General features: G+C 39.4%; 1 long non-coding RNA gene across 1 annotated transcript in view; it reads left to right on the top strand.

Annotated features, from left to right (window-relative positions):
• The first annotated feature begins 419 nt into the window (after positions 1 to 419).
• Positions 420 to 27,553, top strand: part of LOC110571211 — a 305,087-nt gene continuing 277,953 nt past the window's right edge. The window contains exon 1 of the long non-coding RNA XR_002479774.1: positions 420 to 504. This is a non-coding gene — a long non-coding RNA (uncharacterized LOC110571211). The remainder of the gene's footprint in view (positions 505 to 27,553) is intronic.

Genomic DNA, 27,553 nt, shown 5'->3' on the forward strand with positions numbered 1-27,553 from the left:
AGTAGCGGGAAGCGAGCTGCGCCAGTTACGAGACTGGCGCTGCCGCCGCCGCCCCTATTGGGCCGCTGGTGACATTGGGAGGAGACCGCTTGGAACGGGCGGAGGAGGAGGAAGAGGAGCAGGGAGGGTGGGGGTAGGGGGAGAAAGTAGCAATTGTGCCAGGGGGCGTGTGAGCAGCCGGAGAGGCGGCCGCGCTGGTGACAACTTCTCCGGGGCGCGCGCCGCGGGCGGGCGGGAGGGCGGGGAGCGAGCGGCGAGCGCGGCCTGAGCCGGGCGCCTGAGGGAGCGGCGGGCGCCTCGGGGAGCCGCGGCCCGCGCCCTGCGCCGCCGCCGCCGCCGCCTGCTCGCTTCCTCCTGCTTCTCAGCCCCGGGTGCTGAGGCTCCGGTCTATAAATAGCAGGTTACAGCTCCTGCTCGGCGCGCACACGCTCCGGAGCGAACGCAGGAAAGTCAGGCTAAAAGTGTCTGCTGCTGCTGCCGCCCCCCACTCCGCCTCCGGGAGAGGTAATTACCCGCCCGGGATCCGAGGGCTCGGTGGGGATTTTTGCAGGGTGGTGTGGGTGATGGTGGGTGATTCGGGAGGCGTTGGAGCGGGTCTGAGCGCGCGGGGGCACGTCCTGGCGGAGGAAGCTGTCTGTTTTGCATTAAGTTTCCCAGTCTCGCAGCCCCGATAGCTCCTCCAGCCCTGTCGCCTCCGGGGTGGGTGAGCTGTCTCTCCTTGGTGGTCGGGGTACCCCTGTCACCGCGCTTGCCCTGCTGCCGAGCACCCCTCGGCCCGGCGAGCGCGCGGGTTTACCCTCTCGCTCACGCTCACACTCTCTGGGCCCGGGGTAACTGAGCTCTGGCTTCGCTGACTTTCCAGGTCTGCGCCCACCTGCGCAGTCCCTTTAGAGAGGCCGTGGTGGCCCCGGGGTTCTCTCTCATCCCCGTCCCGGCCGCGCCACGCTGCCGCCGCCAGCCTCAGGAGAAGTCGGCTTTAAGGCAAGGGGTGGGGTGGGGGTGGGAGCGAGGGTGACTGGTACTAAGGTTTCAGTTGCCCCATGTCCTGGGTTTTCCTAAAGAGCCCCTCTCCATGACCACCCCCACCCGACCCCCAGCAACTCATTCCGGCAGAGAAGCCCGTCACGTCTCCTCTTGGCCGAGGAGCATCCCTTGTCCTACCCCAACGAGGTCTCGCTGAAAGGGGTTAGAAAGCGAGGGCCTGGGGTGAAGGCACGGGGAGCGAGGGTGGTGGTGGAGGGGTCATTGTTTGGAGTCCGAAAACTGCGCAGCGGGCTCCGCAACCTCTCGCGCCCCCCTGGCAGGGAGGGCCCAGGCGGAAGGGTGTCTAGGAGCCAGGGCTGGTTCCTAGGCGGACTTTCAGGCTTGTAGCTGGGAGGAAGATGAGGATGCTGGAGCTACACATACCTGTTTTTGCCCCTCACTACGCCTCTGAAATCTCCCTTTTGAGTGGTGGTTTCTGCCCCCCGAGGACACGGTGGAGAGGGACCCGCAGTTTCTGTCTGGGGACAGGAGGTTTTATGAGGGTGAGGATGTGCATATTGATTAGGTTGTTGCTGCCCCTGCACAAAACTTACTGGAAAAACCCGGGAGGGTTTTCTATTACTCCTGTTGTTGTTGTTGTTTAATGGTGCAGATTCGCTCCTTTGCCTCTTTTTTTTTTTTTTTCTTCTTCTCTGGAACCCGGTTTCCCCCGCCCCCTCTTTCTGAGATGTGTTATTTGAGGTCATTACATTTTATGTTTCCAGGTGTTACAGTTTGCATATCTCCTTCCTCTCTGTGACAGAACTTGTTTATAAAGGTGTGAGTTTATAAATCAGTAAAAGCCCAGAAGACAGAGGATAAATTCATCTCTTTTCCCCTCAAGATGGGCACTAGATAGCCCTTTCATTGGTGTAAAACTACATTTCAAAGACCTTGCTTGTAACAGGAATTTTCTTAACGGGTCCATAGTAAACTGACTTACTGCTAAAGCAGCATATGAGGTACAAGGAATCACCAAGATCGCAGCTGGCTGACGGTGTGCAAGAAGTTGAGTAAAAAGGGGACCGGGCAAGTGGGCCTTGTCTCACTTAGTAGACAGAGAAACACCTTATCTTGTGTTCCTTTTCCATATACTCCAGTAAAACATTGATAATAAGTCAGAGTAAATGATCAATGGCTCTGTGATAAGTACACGGGTGTTAAAAATTAAACCTCTTACATTTATAGCAATGTAAAATGTTACTGCAATGGAATGCTTTTTCAGCATATTTCTTTAAAATGTGATATAGAAGATTGTCCTTGAAAGGTTATGAAATTTACATGTGAAGAGAGTCTAAATGTTCAGTGTCACTAAGAAACGTGCTGCTGATTGAAATATGGGTCTTATTTTGGAAGAATATTCTCTTTGATTAGGCAAATCAATATTATTTGTGATAAACTAATGACCAGTTAGAATGCACATATTTATAACTGTGTTTTGCTTTTGATCTTTCCATAAAGCATAAGAAAACACAGATCAAGTTTGGTCTTGTCCCCCTGTTGTTCAAAGAAGCACATAGTCAAAGTTATAGGCAGAAAATACTTTTGAAATGTTGGATTTGAGCTTTACTTTGGGAGTACCAGTTGACTGAATGACTTCATTTATCATAAGATTTTTGTGAAAAGACTCATAAACTAATCTGTTAAATTTGATTGTAGAACAATGCTATTATATTTTAGTTGCATGAAATGGAAACTCATTAAGCTTGGGGAAAAAACCAGATATTTGTTTTAAATTGTGCAAGTTGAGAGTAATTCATTTCTTTTCTGAGATTTGGGAGTTTCTTTTAGTACAAGTAATATAAGTCCCCACATGGGTAACAGAGTGAACTTTTACTACTTTGAGGTAAAACCCAAGAGAGCAATTCTCCTAAAGACACAGAAAAAAATGCAAACTGATGTGTATCTCTTAGCAACCAAGTGGATGTCAGTTTCCAGGTAAGTATCCGACATCTGAGAATACAAAGTTAAAAAAATTATGAAATCATAATTAGTGAGTGAAATGCTTACTGATTATCTGTTACATTTTCTTATTTCACAGTGTGCAATCCCAGCCAGTACTAATATTAGACATACAAATATCATAATTTTTGTAATCTTCGTGGAATAAGTTGTTTTTCATAACCATGGGTATTCTAATAGAAATGTTCTGTTTTAAATAATCTCAAGTTAAGTGTTAACATTCAGTTCAAAGCTGTGTCTTTCTCTTCTGTATTTTCTACTCTAATTTTTCAGCATTTCCTATCTTTCTAAAGCCCTAGGGAATTTGCTTCATAGGCCATTTTGTTACTACTTTTTTTTTATGTTGAGATAGAAATTATTGATTATAGACCCCCTTAGGACACACTCATACATACTTCCATATTTGCGCTTAATAAATGAGGCTATTAGATAAATAATTTCAGCTTAAACATTTATTTTTAGGTAAATCCAAATGATGATGCTACAATCGCATTTTGTGTGTGTGTGCAAATACACAGTGTTTGTTTTCCAAAACTTTAAATGCAGTATATATATCTAGAAAACACACTAAGATGTGTGAGAAAATTCTCTGAGTCTTCAGAGTCTCAGGCACAGTTGTCATTTGAATCAAGACTTGTTAGTTCCTTCACTTTATACATTTTCACTACCTTGTAAATTAATAGGAGAATTTTAGAAATGTTTATGGAGTTTTATGGTAATATAACATATAATATAATATAATATAATATAATATAGTAACTATGTTGTGTATATATCTGCAATTGCAGTGGTTTTTCTTATATCAGGCATAGTTGTAACCACTATCTTACTTCCTGGAATTATCTTGTTATAGATGATATACCATAAGGCCAGTGGAATATCTAGGAGTTACAATTTTAGATTTTTTTACTCTAATTTTACTAAACATTGAGATGTCATGATAGATGTAATCCCAACATAGTGTGAAGAGTTGGATTTCAATATAATATGTGTTCTTAAATCATATTTTCCAACCTGAGTTTCTTAAATTGCGATGTTTAGAGTAAATCTTTCTTCTGCCTTGGGCAGCCTTATCAACTAGGTGTCTTGATTATGTGGTGAAGGCCTCAAAGTAGCCTTAATAGAACTAAGTGAAATAGACTTGGCAGTAGTCATTTGGTTAAGCTGATTAAAGGAAATCCTGAGAAGTTTTCTAGATCATGTGGCTTTGATCAAAGATTCCTTTGGGAATTATCTAAATTAGTGATTTCAAGGGGATGGAGGTAACCCTTCCCTTAAAGGAAAAATTCTTTCTCCTTCCCTCCTCTTTCTCTCGCTTTCTCCCTTCTTTGTTTCTTTACATGCATTTGTCTATCATCTATCTATTTTTCCATGCCTGTCTGGTTATTAAAATGAAACAATGCAACAGCCTAATGCTGAAATCACTGAATGATGTTCTCTATTGTCCACATTTCCAAGGATGGAAAAGTTTATAGGATATACAGGCAGCCTTAATACTCATGCTGATTTTGAATTATTGGAGTAACGACAACATTGAAAAGTATCTTCTGAGATCAAGCTAAAAATAGAATTCTTAAAAATTTCCATATATTGTTTTTAATATATCTTTTATTTATAAACTTTAAGTACTTTAGGAGAACCTGAGATTTTTATGTTTCTCAAAAACAAGTGTGATTTTGAAAAAGTTAAGTAAAATGGTTTAAAGAAACCCTCTTATTATTTTTCACTATGAAAAACTTAATTGACCGAAATACGAGTCTTTCACTTTTCACTTCAGTTCTTAAAATAGGTAGTTATGTGTATTAAGTAGACCAAACTGATCAGAGATGACCTCTAGCAATTAGCACAACTGAAACACACAAAAAATTATTCACCTCTGGGAAAATAAAGTAGAACTAAAAACCAGTGGCATCTGAAATGGAAATTATAACCTGTAGATGAGGTGAGATTAGAGCTATGTCCTTAAGAAAGCTTGCAAGTATCATTAGTGATTTTTAACATCCTATGATGCCTTTTCAAACTTCTTTGTATGTCAGACTTGCCAGCTAAACACATATTCCACTTAGATCGTCAGCATACATCACATTCATAATAGAATATGTTGCATACTGGATGAACAGTATTAAAAAGTAACAAAAACCCCCAAACATTTCATGTCTTCATTAACAAAACCTGTAGCTTTTTATATTTACTAATCTAATCAGATCTTTCTTACGTAAATTTATGAGAGACAGGGCTGATTTTCTGGTATGTGTAATTTCATTTATTTTTATTAGCCTTCTTATATTGAATTAATTACAAATAACTATGTTTCAAATCTATCTTTCTAGATAAATTTGCTTTAAAATCGAGCATTTCCACTTTCTTGAAGACATTCATTGTGCATTTAGAGTTAAAAAGACATTTAGCACTAGGTGGCAGTGTGCAATGCTTAGTAGCCTTGTGTCATTTTTAACTGCAGTATATTCATTATTAAAGCTTTTCTTTTAAACAGAATTTATTTATATTGTGAATGTGTTAATGAAATTATTTGAAATAAACAGGCAGCTAAACCTTTAGCAGCATATTTAGAAGATCTATTGTTTGTAAGACTTTAAAGATTTGATTGTAATATTTAACATACTCTGTTTTATGTGGGGTCTGCTTACATGAGGGATTGTTAGGAATTAATTGAATTAAATATGCCAGAATTCTGCTTATGATGGAATAGGAGAAAAGGAAAGGGAAAATTAAGTGAACATGATAGGAAAGAAACCATAGGGCCATTCTAAAGTAGACATCATATTAACTGTTTGTATTTTAATCTTAATCCTCTCACTACACAAGCTGAGCAAAAACATTTTTTTTCCTAGCAGGTTGAAGGCTATGATTGTTATTTTTTCTCTAGCTCATTGCCGTTGGGACAATGCAAAAAAAAAAAAAAAGTGCAGATTGTCTTACTGATGCTTCAGCAGATCCCGTAATATCCTCTGTAAGAGTGATGGCCTGGCCATCACAATGACCAAATTGGATTAGTTACGTAGCATTACAATTTACTGGTTATTAGGACAGCTGAAGTTTATCTACACCATTTTTCTTGGTTAATCTAGATGTATGTATCTCTGTCTTTGGCTAAATGATTAAATTATGGGTCTTGGCAGAGTTAATCAATTTATTCCATCATCGGTGCACCAGAATGGGACCTCTGCATTGTTTAGCTACCTGGTTGGAAGTTCCTCAGGATCAATTTGGTAGGCGTTTCAGCCATATTTACTGGACATGGCTGCTGTGGAAATGGACACCAAGGGAAAAGTTAATCAACATAAATTGACATAATTAAGAAATATACTTCTTTAAAAAAAAACTTTTTACTACATAACATTTCAAATGTAATAGAACAATAGAATAATATAACAAACTCCCATGTACCTCCAGCCACCTTTAACAATTGTCAAATCATAGCTATTCTTGTGTCATCCAGTCCCACTTGCTTTTCCCCTCCCTTGAGTTTCTGAAATCAAATCCTAGAAATTATATCAAAGGAAATACCTTTGTGAAGTAGTTATTTACAAAAAATAGGTATTGTAGGGGGGCCTGGGTGACTCAGTCCCTTCGGCTCAGGTCATGATCCCAGGGTCCTGGGATCGAGCTCCACATCCGGTTCTCTGCTCGGCGGGAGTCCTGCTTCTCCCTCTCCCACTCCCCCTGCTTGTGTTCCCTCTCTCGCTGTGTCTCTCTGTCAAATAAATAGATGGAATCTTTAAAAAAACAAAAACAAACAAAAAACCCATAAAAACAAAAAATAGGTATTGTATGAAGGACAATTTAAAAAATAATGGTTGCAGTTAAAACACTACATATTTCACTTAAAAAGTCTGAAATCTTGGCATTAGGTAAATTAAGCTCTTGACTTTGTTTCTGGAAAATATGGCAGACTTTATATAATTAGGGAATGTATTTCAATTAAGGTTCTATCTCATATATATTTTTAATCACAAGAAGTATGTAGCAATGTTCCTTAAACATGTTAGGTGGTTAGTACATACTTAATAAACCAATGACTACATTGGGCTTCTTGGATTAAGACAAATGTTGTCTGCATACCTTATCACCACAGTTCTCTTATTTAAACTTTTACTTCTAAAAGAGGCAGACATAGAGCAGACCCTTGGCATGCAAGAATTCAGTTTGCATGAGTCAAGATTTCACCATTCATATTAAAGGTACGTGACATATAGTAATCTGTAGTTTTGCAGAAGTATGAATTTAAATCACCCAGTCCTGGAAACTGGCCTTTCAGTGAATGAGCTTAGCCAGTGGCCCAGAGGTTATACCTCTGGGTGATTTTGTGCTCCAGGTAACATGGCACTTCACTTTCTAGGGCTAATTATCCCTGGTGAGTGTGTTTCAGAATATGGGAATCTGAGAAATTGGTCCTCTCCTTTGAGAATATCATGGATATCCTAAAATATACCTGATAGATTTTGTGTAGAGTTAGAATTTTAAATAAATAGAATTCTTTCAGATTTCAAAAAATTGATAGTAACCACTGTGTAAATCTTTGTGACATTATGTGTCTAAGAGAAAATATAATTCCATTGTAGAGAAAACAAGTAATTTGTATTGCAAGGGTTTATATGCCATGCCATATTCTTCATATGTATAAATTATATGGGGAGAAAATCCCCTGTATACTTTTCTTAATATTAGACACATGCTATTTGTCTTTATTTTTGAAATTTACTATAATGTTTTCTTTCCTGGACTATGTTTTAAGGCTGCCTCCCAATTTATTCATGCTCTTCATATTTTCATTTCTCATCTTATATTCAGGTGGGAGTGAAGAATGGTACATTAGAATAGTGTAATGAGAAATAATTGAGCCAGTTGGCTTCTAGGTGATTTCTGGGATTCTTTATTTCCTTTTTTTTTTTCCCCTACTCATTTTCCCCCTTGATTATAAATGTAAAAAATCTCCATTGAAAAAAATTTGGCAAGTAGAGACAAGTATAAAGAGTCAGAAAAAAAAAAAAAAATCACCTGAAGACAGTATTGTTAACATTTAATCGTATTTCTTTCTAGGATTTCCTGTGACTCTTTTACAAAAGTTGAGATTAACCTGTGTGTGTGTGTGTGTGTGAAAATGAGTGATCTGTTTTTTTTTCCCACTTAGAATTCTGTTGTTAAATTCAGTTTAGAATTTGATTGAGCAATGTGCCAGGTAGTATGTGCCAGATACTGTGCTAGGCTCTGTTCTGGTTTACTGCAATGAATACAAAAGAAAATCACCTTTTCCATGCCTATAAACTATTTTTCTATCATTTTTTAATTGCTATCTGTTAGTTAGGGCTATGGATCATTATCATTTGTTTATTCTCTCAACTTAGACTTTTACATTACTGCCCACCCCCCTCGTTTACTGTTATTACACGGTGATGAATATTTCCTGTATGACCTCATTTTCTGGTATTCCTTGTCTATATTTTTCACTGTTTTCTTAGGACTGATTTCTAGAAGTAGTTTACTGGATAAAGGGTATGAGCTTTTTAAAAACTTCTTATACCTATTGCCAAATTGCTTTCCAGAACGATTGCACCCATTTCCATTCTCCCTGGGAGTACATAAGTCATATCTCCAGCCTCACCAGTACTGAGGGATATTATTTTTTTTAATCTTGTTATTGGGAAAGGTGAAGATGATTGTTAACAACACCATCAATATCATGATCAATAATCACAACAATAACACTTACTGAGCATCTCTTACAGGCCATTCATCATGAAAGACGTTTATATTATCTCATTTCATCTTTACAACAACTTTAAGAGGAGAACAATATTATCATCCCATTTTAAAGTAGGAAACTTATTTTTTGAGAGGTGAAGTGACTTATCCAAGGTCAGGCAACTAAGAAGTGGTAGGTCCTGGCCTGTGGTTGATTTTATTTTAAATCTAGGCTTTAAAGTACTACCTTCTTCCTGTACTATTGTTTGATTAGGTGAGGCTGAACATTTTTGAAATGCTTATTTTCATTTATACTTTATTTTTTTATATGAATTCCTACCTTTAGCCAGTTTGTGTATTGGGACCTTGGTTTTCATCAGTTTTAGTGTCCTTTATGATTTAGGAGCCCTGTTTCTTTGTCACTTATGTCATCTATACTGTTTTCTTATTTTCTTTAACATATAAAAGTCGAAAACATGTGTCTAGTGAAGTTGAATGTCATATTTCTGCTGTTGCTTGTTTTGCTTAGAAAATACTTTCTCATTCATAGAACAGATTAAAATTTCCCTGAATTATCCTTCCCTTAAAACAATTTACATCCAGTTCTTCAATGGGTTTTTTTCTCTTGAGTCCATCCAACACTGTGATGGTATATGGTGTGAGATAAGACTTAAGTTGACTTATCCCTAAAAATAGTTACGTATTTTCCAGCAGCAGTTTCTGAATAATCCATTCATTCCCCATTTATTTGTCATTCTATCACATCATATCATATATTGTCTTATTGTAGAGGTAAGCATACATACTCCTTCATAGTGGGTCTCTGGTTCTGGTATACTTAGTCTAGTTTTCTGTCAATTCTTTTATTAATATCACACAGGTTTAAATGTTTTTATCTGCTTAATATCTGTTAAGACTAATACCCTCTTCTTGTTGATTTTTTTTTCTGTGTTTATGTGTAGCTTTTAAGATTCTCACTGATATTTCTTCCAGACTCATTTTAGAATATTTGGTAAGCTTTCCCCAAAATAGTTTTGGAGTTTTAATTGAAGTTTTGTTGAGTATCTAAATGAAATTGAAGAGAATTGGCAAATTTACAAGATTTAGTCTTCTTATCCAGGAACCTGGTGTGTCTCTCAGTAAAGTTTTGATTTGGGTAATTTTTCATGCTTATATGTAAGGGCTTATGTTAGACATCAGTTATTTTGCCGAAATACTTTCCTTTCTCATGTTTCACTCTTCAAACTGACCAAGGAATAATACAGCCTATCTTATGCACCATGGGTCCACATTAGCTTTGCTCATTCATGTTCATATGAGTTGACAAAGAGATGCCATTGGCCTAATGACATCTCTTTGTTCCTGGAGGGAGGGACCCAGGAGGTCTGAAAGCTTCTCTTCCCCATTACTGGACTAGAACCTTGTTCTAAACATTTATTTAGTTTAAATCATGTTACTTAAATTATCCCAAGAAGATACGTTTCGTATAAATATTTAAAACATCAATATGAATAATAGTGCAACTTCCTCAACAGCTTACTAATGAGATGTCATAAAATTGTCCAAAAATATGTATTACTTTGTATACCAACAGCATACAAGGCAGCAAACATTTCTCAGTTTGGTATTTGGTTTCCAGTTGTCAAATCCAATTATTACCTCTAAGATCATCAATTTTGGTCCATTACAATAAGGTGGCAAGGTTGGATAAGTAGCCTGAAGCTATAGCTTATTCATCTGTGTCTATACTCCAGTTATACAGATTTTTAGAATGGAAATCTGGAAGTATTTTCATACACACAGTTTATGAGTTTCTTAAGTGCTTCATAGCTATATATTCCAGCTCTCTTGCATTGATCATGGTATGTTAAACAATTTGTTTATTGGGATCATTCAGAAGAGAAAGTCTTGCTTTTACTAACTTGAGTCCTCCAGGTTTTCTTGAAGGGGAGACTTATTTATCTCAGGCTAATGGATCTTACTTCTGCTGGTGATGTGTCTCAGGAAGCTACAAATAGATAAGTAGAAGTATTATGTGTGTGCTTGGGGTCTTCAGGCCTGCTCATCTATACTTCCAATTCCAGTTTTATTATTTCCAAGGACAATTCTGTATGGTGGAATTTTGCATGTAAATTACATACGAGCTACAAGTATTAGGGTTTGGTGAGAACTATGTTCATTTCACTGCCTAAAATTGCAAGAGCTCGCCCATGGATGGGTCACCAAGTCAGATTCTAGTAACATCCACTTTTCATTTCATAGGCTAGATCATTGAGCTCAACAACAAATGACAGTAAGAGAAGAGCTTATAATTTGCTTCTGTTAAGATTTTCTAATTTCCTAGGTTTATATATTTCTTTTTAGTTGAATGCTTGAAGCAACAATGCACTAGCAGTGATGAAAATCCTCTCAAAGCCTCAAGAGACTTTTTCTACCAATTGTTGAAATTTCCCTGTCAAAATCTCCTGGGTGATATGATGCTAAGAAAGAATATGTGAGAGAAAAAATAGACTAGTGCAGACAGTATATAGGAAAGAAATTATAATCTGCTTCCAGCACAGAAACATTAATTATAATAAAAATGATAAAAATTCACTGAAAAATACAGCCTTAGTTCAAGAAGGCACCTTCAAAAACCTTTAGTTTAACTATTTCTGTGCTCAATTGTAGGATGACCAGCATTTTCATTTGTTTGGGACTGAAGAGTTTCAGGACTAAAATCAGGAGAGACTAGAGCAAATGGGATGGTTGGTCATCTTATCTCCACAAACATGGTGAAAAGTATAGAGAGAGTAATAGGTATAAGTTTTTAAGTAATCTATTGTATTCAGTAGAAAGAAAAGACAATTTTTGGTTATAAAAGTGTTACTTCAACATTCTATGAATAAAAATGATACAAAATCTGGACTCAAGTTTTCTTTTGTTGGCAGAAACTTGATATTTTTTATTTATGTACTTATACTTATTTATTCATAATTTATTCCCTGAATACTTCCAAAAATGATTTGAGATGGCTTACAGTAAAACCATGTATAGAGATACTGAGCTTTTATAGCAGTTCAATAATAATGTAAAAGATATATTTTGGAGCTTGACTAAAAGTAGTATGCCTTAAATATTAAATTTGATAATATGAATACTACCCAATGCAAGATCTGAAGTGCTCTAGGTAGGAAAATACATGTTGGGAAATTTAAAATCACTACCCAAATCCTATGATTTTGGATAAAAAGGTAGCAATTATTTGAGCAATTATTTGATATTATAAGGCTCTCATCAGATAGTCTGGGTGAGGTATTGAGGAGAGGCCCAATATAGAAGAGCTCTGGATCCATCAAAGTAGGAATAGCAACTTTCTGTCACATGCATGTTTTTGATTCTGGCTGCATATATTCTAGCATTAGACACAGTTGTTTTGCATTGAAAAGACTGTTGCGTTTATTAAAAAGACCAGGTGTAGGTCTTTGTTCTTCGAAATCTAGACCATAGTGATTTGGGGGAAGTCATTTTAATCTATCTGAGTCTGTTTTCTCATCTAGTAAGTACAGATAATAATAACTATCCCATAGATTTGATTTTGTTTTTTTTTTATTATGTTATGTTTATCACCATACATTACATCATTAGTTTTTGATGTAGTGTTCCATGATTCATTGTTTTTGTATAATACCTAGTGCTCCATGCAGTATCCCATAGATTTGTAGTGAGAATTAAGTGGGATTGGATAGGAAAAAAGACACAAAATATGTTATAAAAGCATAGTATTAAAAATATTGATAACCACTAATATAATTATTTTCCTGTTATTATGTCCTATACCCAGAATGATTATTTAGGACCTGATTTTAGCTCTAAATATAACCAAGGAAACTATCTACTTTCATCTTGGATAGGGGCAGGTGACCAAGTATCTTTAATAGATATATTTATTCAAATATATCCAAGTTAGCTAATTTTTTTTTTTTGGTTAAAATTTTTAATTACAGGGCTTGATTTCAGCTCAGGTAATGATCTCATGGTCATGAGAGCAAGCCGTGTGATGAATGGGCTCTGCACTCAGCGGGAAGTCTGCTGGAGATTCTCTCTCTCTCCCTCTGCCCCTCCCTCCCCACCGCTTGCATGTGTGCATGTGCTCTCTCTGTCTCTAAGAAAAAATTTAAAAGGGGGGCGCCTGGGTGGCTCAGTCGTTAAGCATCTGCCTTCGGCTCAGGTCATGATCCCAGGGTCCTGGGATCGAGCCCCGCATCAGGTTCCCTGCTCAGTGGGGAGACTGCTTCTCCCTCTCCCTCTCCCCCTGCTTGTGTTCCCTCTCTTGCTGTGTCTCTCTCTGTCAAATAAATAAATAAAATCTTTAAAAAAAAATTTAAAAGGGAATAAAAGTAATTCAACTTTCTACAAGCAGTTTATATTTAGGTTTTAAGAACTTAAAAAAAGCTCATTAAAAAACAAGACCTCAGGGTGCCTGGGTGGTTCAGCCAGTTAAGCTTCTGCCTTTGGCTTAGGTCATGATCCCAGGGTCCTGGGATTGAGCCCCATGTAGGACTCCCTGCTCAGTGTGGAGCCTGCTTCTCTCTCTCCTGCTACCCCTCCCCATGTTCATGCTCTCTCTCTCTCTGTCAAATAAATAAATAGAATCTTTAAAGAAAAAAATTTCAATTACAAATGTAATTAATTGACTCCATAGGTATAATAAGTGAAATTACCTCATTTTTGTGTAGCAGCCATCTAGGGTTTCTAGAATAAATGACAAAAACGTAAGTATGGGGCGCCTCGGTGGCTCAGTTGGTTAAGTGACTGCCTTCGGCTAGGGTCATGATCCCAGAATCCTGGGATCGAGTCCCACATCGGGCTCCCGGCTCAGCGGAGAGCCTGCTTCTCCCTCTGACCCTATCCCCTCTCATGCTGTTTCTCTCTCTCTCTCTCTCAAGTAAATAAATAAATAAAATCTTTAAAAAAAAAAAGTAAGTATGTTTTAAAAATTTTAAATTGCCTTAGACAAAGCAGGCATAACACATTTTTTAAAAAAATATTGATTTTAACTGTCTTCAGATGAGGTATGTCTATTCAGATGGCAACAGTCTCTACTGCTCCCTGTTATACTTGACCCACTTCACTTATGTGTGTTAATTGCCTGACCCTTGCAGGCATTTGAGCTTATATCTTTTAAACTTGAAAAAACAAAAACAAAACCAAATGGATTACATAGTCCTCAAGCTATACTTTATGTACACTATCACATAAAACAAAGCTCTAGTAAAAGGTAACATACACTTCAGTGTTATGTTTTCTGGTAGTGTTTTGGTTTGACTATACTCTATGGTTACTTATAGCTTAAAACTTGAGTTAAAATAGAATGATAGACTTGGCCTTATTTTGTGAAAATTAAGTACCTTGTACAGATTCTCATCCAAATATGCAGCTATTTTCTCCTGCCAAATGGAAGAGGGCTAAGGAATTATCTGTGGGCATAGCCAAGAAATGTTTTCAAAAGCAATTCAGAGTCTACTCTGATGAGTTTTAAACCATAATCTCCTTATCTAAAACTGGTTCATTAACACCCACTTGCAAAAATGTTATGAGGATTAAATATAATGTGTGTAGAGTGTACCATGTCAGAACATGGTAAGTCTTCAAGCTCTTTTATTACTATGGTTAATACTTTTTATTTTTATATGAATGAACAAGGAAATGAGATATTAGAGTTATCTGACAATATTTTCTAAACTTTTGAGAGTAGAATTTTAAATGAAATCCTAGTATATAAAGTGATATAAAAACAGTATTCTATTAAGATGGATGCATTTTGTAAATTCACATTTAAAAAATACGCTTATTGATCATATCAATCATATCAATATGGTCAATCAATGAAAACAAGGAGGTTCCTTTGCTGAACACAAATACATAAAGTCTGGACATATAGAATAGTTGTGCAGTTATATCAACTTTGTCATGCAATTTATTTTTTATTTTTTTATTTTTTTTCTTACGATTTTATTTATTTGACAGAGAGGGATACAGCAAGAGAGGGAACACAAGCAAAGGGAGTGGGAGAGGGAGAAGCAGACTTCCCGCTGAGCAGGGAGCCCGATGTGGGGCTCTATCCCTGGACCCTAGCCAAAGGCAGACACTTAACGACTGAGCCACCCAGGCGCCCCTATTTGTTTATTTTTTAATTTGGTCTCTTTATTTGATTTTTGTTCATTTGGTATTTTTATTTAGTGTCTTTGTTTGGTTTATATGGCTTCTTCCTCTAGATTACTAATTTCTCAAGGATGGAGGCTTTTGGCCCCAATACCCAGTAGAATGCATGGCCCATGATAAGCCTCAAAAATGTTTTTTGGATAAATGAATAATCAGCAGAATGGGGCTTATTCTACCTGAGAAAAATCACTGTGCTGTTAAAGGTGTTAGAGTTTGAAAAGGACAGGAAATGGCATAATAAAATAACTGACCTAAAAATGGTACTTTCTAGAAGAACTTTAATCTATTAGTAAAGCTCTTGCTACACCAGGAAAGAATCTGGTCTTTGAAAAGTCACCATGCATGTGTGTGCATGTGCACAAGTGCACGCATGCACACATATGTATGCTCCTTTGTGCACGTGCATTTATAAGAATCAGTGAGGGACAAAGTGAGGGAAATGAGAAGGGAATGAACATTTGTAGAGGACCTGCCATGTGCTTGGCACTTACCAAGCACATTGACTTGGATATGGTCTACCCTTCTTGAGGATATTTGCTGCACCAGGGCCTGTATAAATATGCCCACTGAGGGGTGCCTGGGTGGCTCAGTTGGTCAAGCGTCTGCCTTCAGCTCAGGTCATGATTCCAGGGTCCTGGGATAGAGCCCCACATCGGGCTCTCTGCTCAGCAGGGAGCCTGCTTCTTCCTCTCCCTTTGCCTGCCACTCCCCCTGCTTGTGCTCTCTCTCTGTGAAATAAATAAATAAAATCTTTAAAAAAATAGAAAACTGATTAAAAAAAATATGGCCAGTGAAATGTTTATTACATTTCAGCAGGTGGAATATGGAAAACAATTACAAACTATATGTAGAACTTCTGTCTTTTTGAGGCTGAGTAATTTGTAGAGTTTTTGTTTTGTTTTGTTTTTTAACCACACCTTTCTTATCAATGAGAATCAGCATAAAAGGTTTTGGTAAATTGGGAAAAAAAATTCCCATGGGAACTCACATATGTGTTCTATTCTGAAAATAACAATAGCTAGCATTTATTGTGCAATAAGAGTGCTTTACTCACATTAGCTCTTTTATTCCCATCAATTGTATGAGGTAGGCACTGCTGTTACTCCCATTTTACAGGTGAGAAAATTAAGGCACAGAAAGGAAATATAACATGCTCTAGTTACATATTTAGTAAGTGGTAGATCCAAGATTCTGAGCCAATTCCTTAAGGACCCCACTCTTGCAATTTGAGTCTTTGAATATCAGCAGCAGAAGTAAGAGGAAGCCTTGTATTCTTCTTACCAGTTCTATGTTGGAGGTTCTCCACTGAGCTTCAACTGATAGGAAAAGAAAATGATTGCCCCCTTGAGGGTGGCTTGCAGCCATGGTGCCAGAGGCAAGGTGTGCTCTCCCAGTTGTGGTCATGAAGGGTGAAGGAGATGATTCCAGTCCAAGAGAAAAGCTGGCTAAAAACAATGTAGGTATCTGCAGGACACTTCCCTTTGCCAGTTGTTTCTTCTTTAAATTGGGAAAATGGTTACTTAGCTCTGGTTGGATCAATCCATTGAATACAAGGTGATTTTACATGCATTGGGCACACTTAAAAATTTTACTTGTCACTGAATTTTCTATTCAGAACATTCCACATAAGTAGAAATAGATGTTAACCTCTGTAACATGCACTGGTTAAAGCCATCTATAGAAGTTGGCAGCTAACTGTAGAAAAACTACTGTACAGGCTGGATTGTTTTTCCCTCCTGCTGTCTTAGAAGGTATATCTTTTTTTTTTAAATTTTTTTTTTATTCTTATGTTAATCCCCATACATTACATCATTAGTTTTAGATGAAGTGTTCCATGATTCATTGTTTGTGCATAACACCCAGTGCTCCATGCAGAATGTGCCCTCCTCAATACCCACCACCAGGCTAACCCATCCTCCCACCCCCCTCCCCTCTAGAACCCTGTTTGTTTTTCAGAGTCCATCGTCTCTCATGGTTCGTCTACCCCTCCGATTTCCCCCGCTTCATTCTTCCCGTCCCGCTACCTTCTTTTTCTTTTTTTTTTCTTAACATATATTGCATTATTTGTTTCAGAGGTACAGGTCTGTGATTCAACACTCTTACACAATTCACAGCGCTTACCAGAGCACATACCCTCCCCAGTGTCTATCACCCAGTCACCCCATCCCTCCCACCCCACCCCCCACTCCAGCAACCCTCAGTTTGTTTCCTACAATTAAGAATTCCTCATATCAGTGAGATCATATGATACATGTCTTTCTCTGTTTGACTTATTTCACTCAACATAATACCCTCCAGTTCCATCCACGTCGTTGCAAATGGCAAGATCTCATTCCTTTTGATGGCTGCATAATATTCCATTGTATATATATACCACCTCTTCCTTATCCATTCATCTGTCGATGGACATCTTGGCTCTTTCCACAGTTTGGCTACTGTGGACATTGCTGCTATAAACATCGGGGTGCACGTACCCCTTCGGATCCCTACTTTTGTATCTTTGGGGTAAATACCCAGTAGTGCAATTGCTGGATCGTATGGTAGCTCACTTTTCAACTTTTTGAGGAACCTCCATACTGTTTTCCAGAGTAGCTGCACCAGCTTGCATTCCCACCAACAGTGTAGGAGGGTTCCCCTTTCTCCGCATCCCCGCCAACATCTGTCGTTTCCTGACTTGTTAATTTTAGCCATTCTGACTGGTGTGAGGTGGTATTTCATTGAGGTTTTGATTTGGATTTCCCTGATGCCGAGCGATATTGAGCACTTTTTCATGTGTCTGTTGGCCATTTGGATGTCTAGAAGGTATATCTTGAGCACAAAATATATTTTATTTTTAGGAGGGATTTGTTTACACTGTATGGTACCAATGTTGCTAAGGTTTATTTGTGCCATGGCTACTTATAGTACAGAGACCAGTGGGACCTCATCTACACTGTAAGAACAATATATTTGAAGAAAATGAGCACACCTTGGGTGACAACTCTTCATTAAGATAAGCATACATTAAATCTCATTCTGTGAAAAATTTTCTATTTCTTAAAGGAAGACAGTGTTGTGAGCTAACCTTGCATGACCATTGCAGATTTGTTTGCCGGTCTCTATGGGGAGGTTCATTTGCAGATCACCCAACATAGAGGCTTAATCTTGGGAAGAGGAAAAAATGCTTTCAGAAAAACACTAGAGGAATTGGTGTTTTCAGCCTGATCATAATTCACTGAAAGCACAAGGGGATCTGTATGAACCATGTTCTTTAAATTAATGGATAGTGAGAAGTCTTTCTTCACCCTTGTGAATCCTTGTAGAAGACATTTGCAGAGAAATTGCTGGAGCTGCTCCCCCGTGGGGAGATTAATGTTTTAATATGCAAAAGCAGACAACTCACATTTCCTTTGCTCAACAGTACTCTGAGCTGCAGTCTTACTGCTTTATTTTCTCCTATAGCTTGTCTTCCTGACAACTTCTGTAGAGTCAAATAGAGCCACTAATGTGAAGCCATATCCTCGGTTGAGACTTGAGGACTCTGCTGCATGGAACCACCATGCAATTTGTGACCTAGATCTGGTGGAATTAATATCTATCTGTAGGTATGAGATTCTTCTGCTCATCCATTTGAATTTTCTACTGGAGTTACCAGCATCAAACTTAGGCACTGGAAAATGTTCTTAGGGGAGGATGTACCCCTAGGCTCTCTCACCACTAATTTCTAGTAAAAGTAGAAGCCAATACAAGCTTCATTTTTAATAACTCCCCACCAGTCAACTCCACTCATACATCTTGTCACCATCTTCTCCTCCTTCCTGGATGGCCAAACTAAGCCCACACGTTTACACAGAACTTAACTTCTCATGAAATCTCTACATGGCCATCATTCCTTATCTCTTATATCTTCACTTCTCTGCCTCCTTCCAATGAGCAATGAATACAGGCAAGATTTTCATATGTTCAAAAGAGTAAAACACCCTCTCTACTGCATAATCCACTCCAGCAACCTCATTTCTCTTCCACGGGACAGCCAATTATCTTGGAAGATATGTTCACAGTTTCCTATACTTTCCCATTTCATTGAAGTCTGATCTCTACCCTCACAGCTTCAATGAAACTGCTTTCACCAGGGTCACTAAGAGACTTTGTGTTAATTCTCTGTCTTTATCTCACTTGGCCACTTGGTAATATCAGATTGTGTTAACTATTCCTTTAAAAAATTCCTCCTTTCTTTTTCTTGACATTAATTCTCCTTTAATTTTTGAATATAAAATATTTTTTATTATGTATATTAAATGTCTGTATATTACAAGAAAAAGTAATCAAACATGCTTGTGTCCCTCTCTCCTAACTAAATCCCTCTTTGATTGGAATTACACTAAATTCTTAGATCAGTTTGGGTAAACTTGACCTCTTATAATGTTGATTATAATTTTGTATCCATGATCATAATGTAGCTCTCTCTTTTTTAGAGTCTTTCAACACAATTTAAACATTTTCTCTATAAAAGTCACCTACATCCTGTGTTCATTTTATTTTTAGGCACCTCATTTTTATTGTAGTTATTTTAAATGGTATCTTTTTTTATTATGTTAATCACCATACATTACATTATTACTTTTTGATGTAGTGTTCCATGATTCATTGTTTGTGTATAACACCCAGTGCTCCATTCAGTACATGCCCTCTTTAATACCCATCAACAGGCTAACCCATCCCCCATCCCCCTCCCCTCTAGAACCCTCAGTTTCTTTCTCAGAGTCCATAGTCTCTTATGGTTCATCTCCCCTTCTGATTTCCCGCCCTTCATTTTTCCCTTCCTGCTATCTTATTTTATTTATTTATTTTTTACAAGATTTTATTTATTTATTTGACAGAGAGCGAGCACAAGCAGGGGGAGCAACAGGCAGAGGGAGAGGGAGAGGTAGGCTCCCGGTGGAGCAGGGAGCCCAATGCGGGGCTCGATCCCAGGACCCCGGGATCATGACCTGAGCTGAAGGCAGATGCTTAACTGACTGAGCCACCCAGGTGCCCTATCTTCTTTTATTTTTAACATATAACATATTATTTGTTTCAGAGGTACAGGTCTGTGATTCAACACTCTTACACAATTCACAGCGCTCACCATAGCACATACCCTCCCCAATGTCTATCACCCAGCCACCCCATCCCTCCCAACCCCCACCACTCCAGCAACCCTCAGTTTGTTTCCTGAGATTAAGAATTCCTCATATCAGTGAGATCATATGATACATGTCTTTCTCTGATTGACTTTCTTCGCTCAGCATAATACCCTCCAGTTCCATCCACGTCATTGCAGATGGCAAGATCTCATTCCTTTTGATGGCTGCATAATATTCCATTGTATATATATATACCACTTCTTCTTTATCCATTCATCTGTCGATGGACATCTTGGTTCTTTCCACAGTTTGGCTATTGTGGACATTGCTGCTATAAACATCGGGGCACACATACCCCTTCGGATCATTACATTTGTATCTTTGAGGTAAATACCCAGTAGTGCAATTGCTGGATCATATGGTAGCTCTATTTTCAACTTTTTGAGGAACCTCCATGCTATTTTCCAGAGTGGTTGCACCAGCTTGCATTCCCACCAACAGTGTAGGAGGGTTCCCCTTTCTCCGCATCCCCGCCAACATCTGTCGTTTCCTGACTTGTTAATTTTAGCCATTCTGACTGGCGTGAGGTGGTATCTCATTGAGGTTTTGATTTAGTTACCCTGAGGCCGAGCGATGTTGACCACTTTTTCATGTGTCTGTTGGCCATTTGGATGTCTCCTTTGGAAAAATGTCTGTTCATGTCTTCTGTCCATTTCTTGATTGGATTCTTTGTTCTTTGGGTGTTGAGTTTGGTAAGTTCTTTATAGATTCTGGATACTAGCTCTTTATCTGATATATCATTTGCAAATATCTTCTTCCATTCTGTCGGTTGTCTTTTGGTTTTGTTGACTGTTTCCTTTGCTGTGCAAAAGCTTTTTATCTTGATGAAGTCCCAATAGTTCATTTTTGCCCTTGCTTCCCTTGCCTTTGGCGATGTTTCTAGGAAGAAGTTGCTGTGGCTGAGGTCAAAGAGGTTGCTGCCTGTGTTCTCCTTTAGGATTTTGATGGACTCCTGTCTCACATTTAGATCTTTCATCCATTTTGAATCTATTTTTGTGTGTGGTGTAAGTATATGGTCAATTTCATTCTTCTGCATGTGGCTGTCCAGTTTTCCCAACACCATTTGTGGGCGTGGCAATTCCACCTCTGGCAAAGACATTTGGGAACCATGGCAACAGGCCCCTCCCCCAGAAGATCAGCAAGAACACCAGCCAAGACTGTCTTTTTTCCATTGGACATTCTTTCCTGCTTTGTCAAAGATGAGTTGACCATAGAGTTGAGGGTCCATTTCTGGGCTCTCTATTCTGTTCCATTGATCTATGTGTCTGTTTTTGTGCCAGTAATAAGTTGGTTGAAAAAAGAAAGAAGAATTAAAAAAAAGGGGGGGAGAGAATGTGTTCAGGGAGGAGACTAGAACAAAGCCATACACTAGAGATTTAGGGTATATTTTGGTCTGTTATAAGAAACTGTATCCCAAAATTGTAAAAGTGAGAACTTATATATATATATACCAAAAATAAGGGTAAGTACATGAAGGGAAAGAATATGACTCTAAAAATGAAAAATAAAAAAGATTTTAAAAAAGGGATTGATAAGATGTTGGTTGGAAAAGGGAAAAAGAAAAATTCAAAAAAGAAAATTAAAAAAATTAATTTGGAAAAACTAAAGAATCATGGTAAAAAAGCCATGGATTCTATGTGCAGTATTCCCCTAGCGCTGGAATTCTGCCATTCTCATTGATTGGTAAACTTGGTCTTGGCTGGTGTTCTTGCTGATCTTCTGGGGGAGGGGCCTGTTGCCATGGTTCCCAAATGTCTTTGCCAGAGGTGGAATTGCCATGCCCTTGCTGGGTCTGGGCTAAGTAATCTGCTCAGGTTTGCTCTCGGGAGCTTTTGTCCTCTGCACGCTTTCCGTCCAGCTTTGGAGGATGAGAGTGAAAATGGTGGCCTCCCAATCTCTGCCCGGAGGAGCCAAGAACTCGGGGCCCCACTCCTCAGTGAGCCCCCAGAGAAAAGAAGTCCATCACTCCCATCTCCCCAGTCTCTGCACTCTGTGCTCACCCAGCCTGTGACTGAGCATTTCTATCTCTGGCGCAGACCCCGTGTGGAGTCTCCAAACCCAGCAGATCCCTGGGGTGCGCTACCACCCCACTCCTCCCAGGGGAGGAAGGGGAGTCTCCCCGCATCTGCCGCTTGTTGGGTCCCTGCTGGAAGAGCAGTGGCCTGACTGTGCCATGGATCACAGTTTATGGCAACCCCGAGCTGAGAACCCACTCGGCTCCATCTCTGCAGCTGGCTTCCCCGCTCCAATATCTGGGAGCTGTGCCGCACTCAGCCCACCCCCCGGTCTTTCTGTGACCCCCGAGGGTCCTGAGACCACACTGTCCCAGCGAGGGTTCCACCCCCCACTTAGTCACTGGAGCGACGTCCCTCAGCGGAGCCAACTTCTAAAAGTTCCGATTCTGTGCTCTGCTGCTCTATCACTTGCCAGAAGCGGCTGACGGAGGCCCCCTCCCCCGCCATCTAGCCTCCCGAATATCGCCTTGGATTCACTTCTCCGCACGTCCTACCTTCCAGAAAGTGGTTGCTTTTCTGTTCAGAGAGTTGCTGCTATTCTTTTCTTCGATCTCCTGTTGAGTTCGTAGGTGTTCAGAATGGTTTGATCCCTATCTAGCTGAATTCCTGGGACCAGACGAAATTTCAGTCTCCCACTCCTCTGCCATCTTGCTCCTCCTCCTAAAATGGTATCTTTTTAAAAATTAACTATTTGTTAATGGTATATAGGAATCGATCTTGTATTCAGCCACTTTACTGAGCTGTCTTGTTCTAACAATTATTTTTCTATAGCTTTTTATTTTCTAAGTATATTTATTGTAATGAGTCTGTTGCTAGTAATCGCTCTTGGTTTTCTGTTTGTCTTAAGCTGCCTTAATTTGGGGCTTGCTATTGAATAATAGTGTTAAACAATTCCAAGTTTACAGTTTTTCTCTCAGCACTTTACGATATTGTTCCACAGTTTTCTGGCTGCTATTGTTACTACTAAGAATTTTCTGTCAGTCCAGTTGCCATTTCTTTTTTTTTTTTTTTTAAAGATTTTATTTATTTATTTGACAGAGAGACAAAGTGAAAGAGGGAACACAAGCAGAGGGAGTGGGAGAGGGAGAAGCAGGCTTTCCCTTTGGGGCGCCTGGGTGGCTCAGTTGGTTAAGCAACTGCCTTCGGCTCAGGTCATGATCCTAGAGTCCCGGGATCGAGTCCCGCATCGGGCTCCCTGCTCGGCAGGGAGTCTGCCTCTCCCTCTGACCCTCCTCCCTCTCGTGCTCTCTGTCTCTCATTCTCTCTCTCTCAAATAAATAAAATCTTAAAAAAAAAAAAAGAAAAAAAGAAGCAGGCTTTCCCGCCGAGCAGGGAGCCCGATGCAGGGCTCGATCCCAGGACCCTGGGATCATGACCTGAGCCGAAGGCAGACACTTAACGACTGAGCCACTCAGGCGCCCCCAGTTGCCATTTCTTTGTAGTGATCTATCTTTTCTTTCTGGTTAGGGTAATGGGGAACCACAAGGAAGAGTGCAGAAACTCAGGAATAACAGTGACAGAGCTGTCAGAGAGGGAGTGGTTGCTGGAAACTGGAAGAAGGGAAGGTTGTGTAGAGCAGGAGAAGTGAGCTTCTGTCAAGAGGTACAGTCAGTCCTGGGGATCTCTCAGATAAGGAGTCAAGGTTATAAATGCCTGGACTTGGTCCCCTTCCTTCCTCTGATCTGCTTGTGCTCCATGCTGGCCAAACCCAATCAGAAGACAGGGATCATGATATGATTCATATGATAATAGATACAGATCAGATAAATACAGGGGAAGAGAGCATGGCGGAAAAGGGTGGAAAGAGGAGATCCGGAGGGTTTAACACAAGATATTTAGCCCATTGTATTTAGTTTCCTTTCCTCTTCACATTTGTTTCCATCATTTTCTCTCATTCTTATTCCTTTCTCAAATTTAAATCTCATCTTTTATTTCTTTAGGCATCTCATGCATACTAATATCTGTTGGGTCTAATGTCTTAAGTCTTGAGGTTCTATAATTTTTTGTGTTCCTGCCGACTTTTGCCATGATGGCTTGTTTTCTTGAGTTTATGTTCATTTATTTATTTATTTATTTATTTATTTATTTATTTATTTATTTATTTATTTATTTTTAAAGATTTTGTTTATTTTTATTTATTTGACACAGAGAGAGAAACAGCATGAGAAGGGATAGGGTCAGAGGGAGAAGCAGGCTCCCCACTGAGCCGGGAGCCAGATGTGGGACTCGATCCTGGGACTCCGGGATCATGACCTGAGCCGAAGGCAGTCGCTTAACCAACTGAGCCACCCAGGCGCCCGAGTTTATGTTCATTTTTAAGAGTGAGCACATTTTGACTAAAGTTAATCTGTGTGATTCTTAAGGGACCAAAGAAGATTTGCATTTATTTCTGCCAGAAACCATGGACCTCCACAACCTTCTCTGTATGAGCAGTGTCCTTTAAAATTCAGACTCTGAAAGAATAACTATACATACTGTTTTTCAGAAAAGGCCATCGTTTTATATATTTCTGCTCAGAGGTATGATGGAGGCAGACAGATTTCCTCATCTATTCCCTTTATTAATGAGGGGTGAAGTTTTCCAGTCTGCCTTTTGCAGACAGTACTTTACTTTTGACTATTGCAGTTCTGTTTTGGGGGGCGGCTCAGGGTCATCTTCTCCCCAGGACACAAGTCCAAGGCCTTAAAATCTATTCTGCTTTACCTTGGGGAATCCAAGGTCTGGTTTTCTGGTATTAACATTTGTCCTAGCCTTTCTTGATTTTTTTATTCATTTACTTTTACCGCTGAGGGATTTTCTTTAATTCTTTGTGGGCCCAGCATTATATATATTATTGCAATTTATCTGAAATCCAGGACTTTGGTGTGAGAGGAGATGACCAGTTCTCCTGTTTTTTCACTTCTTGTCTTGCCTTGTCATCCTCAATGTCATTTCCCTGCCTGTCCTTTCAACTTGAGGTACTTTGGAGTTCTCCAATTCTCTGTTCCTGTATCATTTTACATTTATAAATTAATTATTACTTTAATTCACCATCGATTGTAAACTCTTTTGGGGCTGGAATTGTGTTGATATTCACCAATATCTCCCTAGTGTTTAGCATAATCTCTAGCATCTAGTAAGTGTCCAGTTCATATTTGTTTGAGAAAAATGAGTGAATGGAGTTAGTATACCCAAATGGAGAAAGGTCAGTTTGTTGTACTCTAGGCAGGAGTGGTTGGAACAGTGGCAGTCCTATAGTGGATAAATACTTTCATTCAGCTTCAGTTTCTTGAAGTTTGCACTTACCCTCAGGAAATATAACTTTGCCTCTGGCTTTGTCTCTCCTTTATGCTGCAGGCAATGTTAAGCATTTTTACCCCACCCTTAAAAATACATGTGTTGGTAATATATGTGGACATGTAGAAGTCTAAACAGCTGCGGTTGGTAATGGGATTTTTCTGTCTGCTGAGGGGGATGTTACTGCATCTCTCCTGGTGAATAGTAACAAATTATCATTGGCCTTTTGTCCCAGTTATTATAAGGACCTATTAGTTTGTGACTTTATTAAATTGGATGGTTGGGCTTGAAGACTTAGCTTCAAGTAGAGCAGATAAAAGGAAATGAACTTTTGCTAATAATCAGAGCAGGCAACACCTGAATATACAGGAAGGCACTTTAAGTGAACAGGGGTAGAGGGCTAGGGTGAAATCTGTATCAGTATTGCACAGCTCTTATGCTAACAACTTGGAACTGGCTCTTGTGTATAAGATTCTTTCTGCCAGGAACAGGATGGAGAACAAGCTCCTGCCGTGTAGACGCAAACCAAAGACTAACCCTCAAAAGAAAGGATTTCTGGCTTTTCTAAACAAGAGGTGACTGACCTTGAAAGCAAGTGACTATTAGAAGCAGTAATGTGAGAACTGATTTGTGTTCTATGGTAAGCCCTGAAAACAGTGGTGGGAGAGATGACTTTGGGAGCAGTAGATACCACAGAAAGGCACCAACAGACCTGTGGACAAAGAGATGCTGCTGCAGACTTCAGTAGCTGCAAAGGAAAAGCTATTTCAACAACAGTGGCAAGCTCTCAAGAGCTTTTATTTATTTTTTTTATTTATTTTTTTTAAAGATTTTATTTATTTATCTGAGAGAGAGAGAATGAGAGACAGAGCACGAGAGGGAAGAGGGCAGAGGGGGAAGCAGACCCCCCGCTGAGCAGGGAGCCCGATGTGGGACTCGATCCCGGGACTCCAGGATCATGACCTGAGCTGAAGGCAGTCGCTTAACCAACTGAGCCACCTAGGCGCCCTCTCAAGAGCTTTTAAAGATGAAAATGGTCATTGTGCTTTATCTTGGCTATTTGAGAGAGCTTGCTGGGTTATTCATTTTTCCCGTGTATCAGAAGCTGGAGACTTGAGTTTGTGAAGACCATAGTGGAGAGAGCTCCTGTCAAAGTGAATGGAAACACAGGCTTAGCTGGCTGTGAGTGTCCAAGGAGAAACAACAGTTGAAAAGAACATTATTATAGGTGAGGACACTGCAGCCGAAACATCGGAGAGGTAGACCTGTGTAGGAGGATGGGTATTATGCCATTTCAAGAGATGAGGGGGAAAGGTTTTCCATTTGTTTCGCTTGTTTGTGTTTGAGTTTAAGAAAACAGTTTAGCATTCAGAGGATGAAAAAGGGGACAGAGCAGTGCCTACGGGGACTTGGGGATTTGGGGACAGCTGGGAATGTCTCTAGGAGCAAAACTAAAGGACGGCAACTTCTAGAGTAAAATGCTGGAAAAAATGCTATTAGTTCTTTTGTAGCATTGTCCTAAACATTCAAATGAAGAACTTACTTTATGTAATTTAAGCATGTGTTAGCCTCATTCCTCTGTGCAGCCAAATAAATTTACAAACTTAATCAACTAAAGCTTAGGGAAAGGATTTGCCATCCTCAAATTTTGGCTGTTAGATCTTCTGGAAAAAGGAAGATGTGGTAATTGTTTCTCATGTATATGTGTATTTCCCAGATAAATTTGTTAACCCTCTCTTAAACTACTTGCACTGAAATTACATTTGAGCCTGTCAATGGAAAATGGGCAATATAATCAAATTAAAAAGAAGTTAAGTATCTAGGAGCAGGTACACAAAAAATGGAACATGTGAAAAGGGTCTTTTATTTTCTACTACTGTAAAAATAAGAGAGTGGGCAAAGGGTTCACTGAGATCCCTTCTAGCTTGAGTGTTATATGGCTCTGAGAATCTGCAGTTTGCATTTTATTTCCTACTTCTTCACTGTGCCCTATGCTATAACCAAACAAGACTACTTGATTTTTCTCAAACATACTCTCTCTGCTTGTTTACATTTTCTCCTTTCAAGTGCTCTACTTTCTCAATTCTGTCTCTTAAAATTCGACCCAGACTTTAAGGTCTAATCCAGGTCCTAGCCACTCTTCCACGGAGCTGTCCTCAAGTTCCCTGGCTGAAAGTAATCTCCAGGTGCTGTGCACCAAAGCAC

This window comes from Neomonachus schauinslandi, chromosome 2 (genome assembly GCF_002201575.2).
Source record: "Neomonachus schauinslandi chromosome 2, ASM220157v2, whole genome shotgun sequence".
Classification (NCBI taxonomy): Eukaryota; Metazoa; Chordata; class Mammalia; order Carnivora; family Phocidae; genus Neomonachus; species Neomonachus schauinslandi.